The sequence below is a fragment of the Phyllobates terribilis genome, unplaced genomic scaffold, assembly GCF_046119375.1.
Source record: "Phyllobates terribilis strain yellow unplaced genomic scaffold, ASM4611937v1 Scaffold_4__5_contigs__length_816908805, whole genome shotgun sequence".
Lineage (NCBI taxonomy): Eukaryota > Metazoa > Chordata > Amphibia > Anura > Dendrobatidae > Phyllobates > Phyllobates terribilis.
In genome coordinates, this window is record NW_027362764.1 from 101564802 (window position 1) to 101573514 (window position 8713).

At 41.9% G+C, this 8713-nt stretch overlaps 1 long non-coding RNA gene across 1 annotated transcript; it reads right to left on the bottom strand.

The window, feature by feature from the left end:
- Positions 1–1218: 1218 nt before the first annotated feature.
- LOC141264223 (uncharacterized) lies at positions 1219–6776 on the bottom strand. The gene is made up of 2 exons (XR_012319842.1): positions 6249–6776; positions 1219–1763 (listed from the first exon to the last, which is right to left on the bottom strand). It is a non-coding gene; the product is annotated as an uncharacterized lncRNA (long non-coding RNA).
- Between the last annotated feature and the right edge of the window lie 1937 nt (positions 6777–8713).

An 8713-nucleotide genomic window follows, 5' to 3' on the forward strand; every position in this document is an offset into this window, starting at 1 on the left:
TTTTCAGACTAACTGGTATGAACGGAGCAGCTTCATAGGCTAAAGAGCGGATAGTTTACATCTCATCTCAGAAACCTCTTGCGTTTGATGGAACAGAGTGAGAGAATTACTGACCCTAGTATGCGTCATAATGCTAAAGCCTCATTCACAAGGTCAGTCAGGTTTTTTTTTCATGTATAGAACACATATCCATTATAGTCTATGGGAATGTTTCCACGTTACCGGTCACAGTGTTGGACACATCTGTTCATGCAATGGTTTCCTTGTTTTTGTTGGAATGTACACACTAGATAAACAGTAAAGAAACACATGTGAAACAAACCAGAAAATGGGTTAATGGGGTCATCTGGGAGTTTGCTTATTTTTCACTACGGGGTTAAAAAATTACAGGCAGGTAGTTTTTAATTACCTGTCTATTCTGCCCGGCGCCAATCTCTGCCATCTCAGAGTGGTCACGGACCACCCCTGCCAGCGATTCTGTGGCATCAGTTGACCTCACATCAACACAGCAGCTCTTCTGACCTGTTGACGGGGCGTCACTGATGATGTCATGTTGATTGACAGCCGGTTCCTTGCAGTTAGGCGATCAATCAGCAAGACATCGTCAGAAACGCCACATTGACAGAGCAGAGCGGAAAAGAAGAAGCTGCTCTGTTGACGTGATGTCACCGGAAGCCACAGAATTGCCACCAGGAACTGTCCATTAGCAACTAAATGCCTGTAAGTTTTTAGACCCATAGGTAAAAATAATCAAAGTCCTGGAAAACTCCTTTAAACCTTAGATTCCTCAAAGTAATCCCCTTTTAGTCTAATGACAGCTTTACACCCCCTTGACATTTTCTCATGCAGTTTCAGCAGGTTGTCACCTGGAATGGCTTTCCAACAGTTTTGAAAGGGTTCCCATAGGTGCTGAGTAGGGATGGGCAGACCGATGGAAGTTCGTTTCTGGTACATAACTTTTGAAAAAGTTTGGTTCGGGTACCAGAGCAGTACCGGAACTTCCATCAGAACCAGAACCCCATTGAAAATAATGGAGACTCGAACTCATGAGAAACTTAAAAAAATTCTCTCTCTCTCCCTTCTTACAAACAAGAAAAATTGATTCTATAGTAATAGCAAAAAATGGACAGAAAATTGGATAAAATCAGAATATAAAATCACTGGTGAAAATTGATCATTGTTTCTCTTATGCAGAACAAAAAGGAATGTCTCAATGAGTCCTAATAAATGCAAACATTTTACTAACTGGAAAATCGTGCATAGACGATTCAATTTAAAGGTTTTTGTTTATTTTTCCAAGGCGGACATTTATGATCTTCTACAGGATGATAATATATAGTATGTCTGATCCCCGGGAAGGGAGGTGTCTTCACTGTAATCCGACGCTGACCGTTACAAAGGGGGTCCCGTTCTAGTATTCTCACATCTCAGACTAAAATGAAAATGGGACAAATAACAATAGATGAAACTATGAGCATCAGATTACAAGATTAAAGAAATGTAAGTGATAACAGCTCATAAGTATTCTGCTCTGAGCTAAAAGTGAAGAGACAGGAAGTCTTTGGTACAGTACATGAAGTCCTAGCAGCATGTCGAGACGCCTGACAAATATGAGGTTACAACATACTGAAGGCCATGAATAACGTACATTTTTAGGAGCCATTAACTCTCTGCTATTGATAAAATGCTGCTCCAATGCGTTTTTCTTCCCCTTGGGCTTTCTAATTGCAAAGTCGGCAATTCCTGCAGTTTTGCAAACAGATCTGTTAAAAAAAAATAAAACAAAGAGAAAATAGGAAGAACTGTCAGAACAAAGCTCAAGTATTTCAAGTTGTGTCAATGGCCGTAACTCCAAATATAAACATCTACTGCCACCTAGTGAGAGACCGCAGAATACGTCTAATCAGTAGATCGAAAACTGGCATGGAAATTATAATACACTGTGTTCCAAATTATTATGCAAATAATATTTTCTCAGATTTTCCCAAATGACCTATATGAATTGCAGTCATTGTAATTTTCCAGTCAAATAACTATTAGAGTACAATTGAAAGGTTTTTGTACAAACTGCCTATGATAACAGTATATTTTTAAAAAAATAAAAAACTCAAACTGCACTCAAAATGCACGTTCTAAATTATTATGCACAGCAGAGTTTTCAACCTTTTAATTTTTGTAAAGAACAAAAAAATGGTCATTTTTGAAATTATAGGCATTAGCAGGTTATTACAAACTGAAATCAAACAGTTTTCAACTCAAAACTTTATTCTAGGTGATGTTACATTTGCACATAGGACCCCTTGTTCGAAAGGAGCTTATGAACTCTCTCGTCCATTGAATTTGTCAGGTTTTGGATGGTTTCTGCTTCAATTGTTTTGCATGAGGACATTATACCCTCCCAGAGCTGTTGCTTAGATGTGAACTGCCTCCCGCCTTCATAGACACTCCTTTTGATGATGCTCCAGAGGTTCTCAATGGGGTTGAGGTCAGGGGAGCATGGGGGTCACACCATAAGTTTGTCCCCTTTTATGCCCATAGCAGCCAGAGATGCAGATGTTTTATGTGCAGCATGACACGGTGCATTATCATGTATGAAAATAATCTTGCTGCGGAATGCACGGTTCTTCTTCTTGAACCATGGAAGGAAGTGCTGTTTGAGAAACTCAACATACTTTTTGGAGTTCATCTTTACCCTTTCAGGGATCCTAAAGGGACCGACAATCTCTCTCCCAATGATTCCAGCCCAAAACATTACTCCACCTCCTCCTTGTTGGCGCCGTAGCCGTGTTTGCATGGGGTGTCCATCAACCAGCCATCCTCCACTCCATCCATCTGGACCATCAAGCGTTGCAGTGCACTCATCCGTGAACAAAACAGTTTTGAAGTCAGTCTTCATGTATTGTTTGGCCCACTGGAGCCGTTTCTGCTTGTGGATAGAGGAGGTCGACAGGATGGCTTACGCACAGCTGCAAACCTCTGAAGGACCCTGCATCTTGTTGTTCGGGGGACGTTGGAGGCAACAGCAGCTTCAAAAACTTGTCTGCTGCTATGACAAGGCTTTTTTGCCGCTGCTCTTTTAACCTGACGTAATTGCCTGTAGGAAAGAGTCCTCAATTTTCCCTTATCAGCACGCACACGTGTGTACTGTGAATCAGCTACATACTTCTTGATTGTGCGATGATCAGGATGAAGTGTCTTGGCAATGTTGATTGTAGTCATGCCTTGACCTAAACACTCCACAATTTGTTGCTTCTCAGCAGCCGACACATCCTTTTTCTTTCCCATTTTGGCAGAAAATGTAGGCTGCTTAATAATGTGGGACAGTCTTGCCTTTCATTGGACACACCTGCCAAACTATCTAGCACAGGTGTCTGCAATTGCTTACAGTGATATAAAGATCCCTGACACACATCACCATCAATGAGTTTAATTGACAAACAAAAAAATTCTTACCTTATCACTCCTAAACACTTTTTGCATAATAATTTGGAACACAGTGTATTTATCCATAATTCTACACTATATGCCAGACATATCCCAGCCTATAATACCGCTTCCGATGGAAAGTCAGATTCTGCTAACATCCTAGGCAGCAGAGGTAAAGAATGGGATCAAAGAAGCTTGTGGGTGCTATTACTATTAATAATAATTATCTAGCAGTATATAGCACCACCATATTCATTGATTTCAGGGGGGAAATGTACAAATAATATCAGACATTAAAGAGCAATACATTACTTTACAATTCAAAGAAGAGGAGTGAGGGCCCTGCTCACAAGAGCTTGTGAGGAAATAGGTAAAAAGTGCTTGTATTTGTAAGGTCTAGCCATCACTATAATAAATAAGGTTATATATACAAAGCTTTATAATCCAGCCAGTATCTATATATGTCCAGGTATGACATGATACTGAGTGCATTGAGTGTGGATGAAACTGTTTAACCTCTTTACCCCCGAGGGTGGTTTGCATGTTAATGACCGGGCCAATTTTTACAATTCTGACCACTGTCACTTTCTGAGGTAATTACTCTGGAACGCTTCAACGGATCCCCCTGATTCTGAGATTGTTTTGTCGTGACATATTGAACTTTATGACAGTGATGAAATTTGTTCAATATCATTTGTGAAAAAAACGGAAATTTGGGGAAAATTTTGAAAATTTTGCAATTTTCAAACTTTGAATTCTTGTGTCCTTAAATCAGAGAGATAAGTCACACAAAATGGTTAATAAATAATATTTCCCACATGTCTACTTTACATCAGCACAATTTTTTAAACAAGTTTTTTTTTGTTATGAAGTTATAAGGGTTAACAGTTGCTCAGCAATTTCTTATTTTTCCAACAAAATTTACAAAAACATTTTTTTTTAGGGACCATCACATTTGAAGTGACTTGGTCTACAGGTGCATCTCACAAAATTAGAATATCATCAAAAAGTTAATTTATCTCAGTTCTTCAATACAAGATTTATTTCTGTTAATGTTAATGATTATGGCTTACAGCCAATGAAAACACAAAAGTCATTATCTCAGTAAATTAGAATACTTTATAACAACAGCTTGAAAATGTTGGCCTATGGAAATGTATGTTCAGTAAATGCCCTCAATACTTGGTCGGGGCTCCTTTTGCATCAATTACTGCATCAATGCGGCGTGGCATGGAGGCGATCAGCCTGTGGCACTGCTGAGGTGTTATGGAAGCCCAGGTTGCTTTGATAGCAGCCTTCAGCTCGTCTGCATTGTTGGGTCTGGTGTCTCTCATCTTCCTCTTGACAATACCCCATAGATTCTCTATGGGGTTAAGGTCAGGCGAGTTTGCTGGCCAATCAATCACAGTGATACGGTTGTTTTTAAACCAGGTATTGGTACTTTTGGCAGTGTGGACAGGTGCCAAGTCCTGTTGTAGAATGAAATTTCCATTTCCAAAAAGCTTGTCGGCAGAGGGAAGCATGAAGTGCTCTAAAATTTCCTGGCAGATGGCTGCGCTGACTTTGGTCTTGATAAAACACAGTGGACCTACACCAGCAGATGACATGGCTCCCCAAACCATCTCTGATTGTGGAAACTGCATACTAGACCTCAAGCAGCTTGGATTGTGGCCTCTCCACTCTTCCTCCAGACTCTGGGACCTTGATTTCCAATTGAAATGCAAAATTGACTTAGTGTGTCAATGACTGCCTTCTGGACATCTGTCAAGTCAGCAGTCTTCTCCATGATTGTGGAGCCTACTGAAAAAGACTAAGGGACGTTTTTAAACGCTTAGGAAGCCTTTGCAGGTGTTTTTTGTTAATTATTCTAATTCACTGAGATAATGACTTTTGTGTTTTCATTGGCTGTAAGCCATAATCATCAACATTAACAGAAATAAACACTTGAAATAGATCACTCTGTTTGTAATGACTCTTTATAATGAGTTTCACTTTTTCTATTGAAGAACTGAAATAAATCAACTTTTTGATGATATTCTAATTTTGTGAGATGAACCTGCGTATGACAGAAAATACCCAAAAGTGACACCATTCTAAAAACTGCACCCCTCGAGGTGCTCAAAACCACATTTAAGAAGTGTATTAACCCTTCAGGTGCTTCACAGGAATTTTTGGACTGTGGAAGAAAAAAATGAACATTTTAACTTTTTTTTCACAAAAATGTTACTTTAGACCCAATTTTTTTTTTATTTTCGCAACGGTAACACAATGGACCACAAAATTTGTTGTGCAATTTCTCCTGAGCATGCTGATACCCCATATGTGGGGAAAATTGAGTGCAGGGAGCCAGTATTGAGCATGTTCTCCACGCTGGCTGTCAGTTTAACAGCTGGAGTGGAAAATGGTTGAATCCTACTCCCAAGGGGCAGCAAAACGCTGCCGCCTGAGTGACACCTCGGACCACCACATTAGACGAACCGACGGCGCTCCCTTGTGGCTGCACCCGGGGCAAATGTCCTGCCCACCCCTTTCTAGATACGCCCCTGCTGTTACTAAGTAAAAAAAGAAATAAAAAACATAATATTAAAAAGACCAATATTAACACCATACAGTGACTACCAGTCCTGTAGAACATATAAGGGATTGCGGTTCAAGTATATATAATATAGTGACTTACAGCTGATGTTCTTTATGGTGACAGTGTAAGGTGCCCCAGCGAGGTAGTCGTGGGCGAGCTGTAGCCCCCTCTCGCTATGGCACCCTACAGACAATACGTGTCCTCCCTCTGAAGTGTGGCTGTGTATGTAGTGCTCTTCACTTACTTCAAGCCATCCGATCGCGGCTGTCTCCAGGCATTTCTCTTCTGGGACCAGGGCAGCAATAAATTCAGAGGACACGAGGTTCTTAACCAGAACTTGGACTTTACTTGGGGAAGAGGAATATGTACAATATTTTCAGGCAGATATAATGGATAAGGCCCGACAGGTTATCATCTCTCTCACAGGTGCTGGTAACTCCTTCAGCCCTGATTCCCTCTTTAAGTGAAGCATCTCTGTGACTCTAATCTCTGGCCCAAGAGACTCTTCTGTAATACTGACAGTGACCTGGATCCGATATCTCTCCCCCACATCTTAGCTTGGAGTCCTATTTATCTTCCTCTGCTTCCTGCAGACTAGAAGTGCCCCGGGTCCTCACTACCTTTGATGAGTTTCTCCGGCCGGCTGACAGGACTCGTGCTCTTGTGTGGGGAGACTTGCACACTGGTGATCCCACTGTCTGAGGGTATGGAGCTCCCGTCTACCCTAGCAGCCACTATAGTCAGGCTGACTGAACGATTTGCTGTCCAATCTCTTACTGAAGAATCACTTCCTGATTCTGGAAACTAAACAGAGATTTTCCTAATGTGCCCACCCTCAGTGAGCTGTCATCACACAGCATTAACTCATCCCTGTCTGTAACACTGCTAGCAGACTCAACCTGACATCTGCACCCAGGACAGTGGCATCTTGTGGCTGTTTACAGGTACTGCAGCCCACAATGAATTATGCCAGGAACAAGCTCTATATCACTCAAGGCTTGATCCGGGCACTAAGTTCCCCCTCTACTCTACTGACTGGACCACTGAAGCTAACCCCTTAGCTTGGCCTACCACAGTGCAGAGAGGATTAACTAAGGGAACATTTTCCTTAACTACTTCAGTGCCTAGGGAAGGCTACATCCTTCCCCACTATTACAACAGCGTTCACTTTTCCAGTCTCTTCTATCCGGCACAGACCGACATAATGACTTCTTCCAGCCACAACTCACCTGCAGAGTTTAGAAGAAAAACACATTTAGGGTATGTGCCCACGGTCAGGAGCCGCAGCGGAATCCCATCTCCTCTATGCGTCTCTGTGCACCTGCGGATCACCCGCGAAAACTGACATGCAGCGTGTCTTTCAGGACCGCAGCATGTCAATTTCACTTGTGGGTCTGCATGTGGACTTTCCCCATAGATTAACAACTATGAGGAAAATCGCATGTTAAAAAAAAAATCACGCCGCTCATTTGTATAAAATAAAGGTAGAAGCCACGCAGCTATCCCGCAGCATCGGGGCCACAGGCAGCTCCTGACCAAGGGCACATACCCTTAAAGGGAATCTGTCGCCAGAAATAACGCTATTAACCTACAGATATGCGGTTAATCTGCAGGTTATACCATTGGTGAAACCTGTGAGGCCGCACAGAAGCCCAAGAGGTAAAAGGACCCATTTCCACCTTCGAAGCAGGAGAAAATGTGTATTATTATCAGATTTTTGGCTGCAAAGCACCCTGATATTGTTTTTGTCTTCTGTCTGTGCCGCCAGTGCTGCAGGTTAATAGCTTATTATGCTTCCCGGCGCCGGGGGTGCGGTTACAGTCTCCGCTCTGTATACTCAGTGATGACTGAACCAGCACTGCCCCCATGACAGATACCCAATGCTGGCGGGGAGAATAAAGTTAATTTTCTCCCTGCTGCATTCGGCTGCATGCAGGCACCGCACAGCATAATGCTATTACCCTGCAGCTTAACCGCATATCTGCAGGTTAACAGCATTATTTCTGCTGACAGCTTCCCTTTAACTTCTCACATTTCCAGCACTGTCCCTATCTATTCCCAAACTACAAAAACGCCTCATCCTGACTGCTCTTGCAGTGTGAACAGTGACCCCAATAATTAAAAAATTGTGTCATTACTATGATTACCCTCTTCCCCCAAAAAATGCTAGAGACTTTGTGTCAGATAGACGGTGCCTCTAAAAATTATAGTGTCCCATGCAAAGAATTAATGCTCCCACTATCCAACCTAGAAAGTAGTAATGCCCCCTGTATACTCCTATAAAAGTTATAACATCCCAAGTGCCCCGTCAAGCAAAGTGGTGTTCCCTTAAAGTAATAATGCCCCCCAAAAAAGTAATTATGCTAACCTGAGAGCCCCAATCAAAAAAGTAACAATGCCCCCATTTAAACAAATGTCCCAAGTGTCCCCAAAGCTCTCTATATACTGTTTTATGGCCTCCAGCTACTTATACACTATATGATGGCCCCCACAACCCCTTATACACTGTATGATGGCCCCTATAGCCCCATATATACTGTATTATGGTCCTCACAGCCCTTTTTAAACTGTATTATAGTCCCATAGCCCCTTATATACTGTATTATGACCACCACAGCCTTATATATAGTACACCACAGCTCACCTATAGCCTCATAGTACCTTATACATAGTATTATGACCCTCACAGCCCTTTATATACTGTATTAC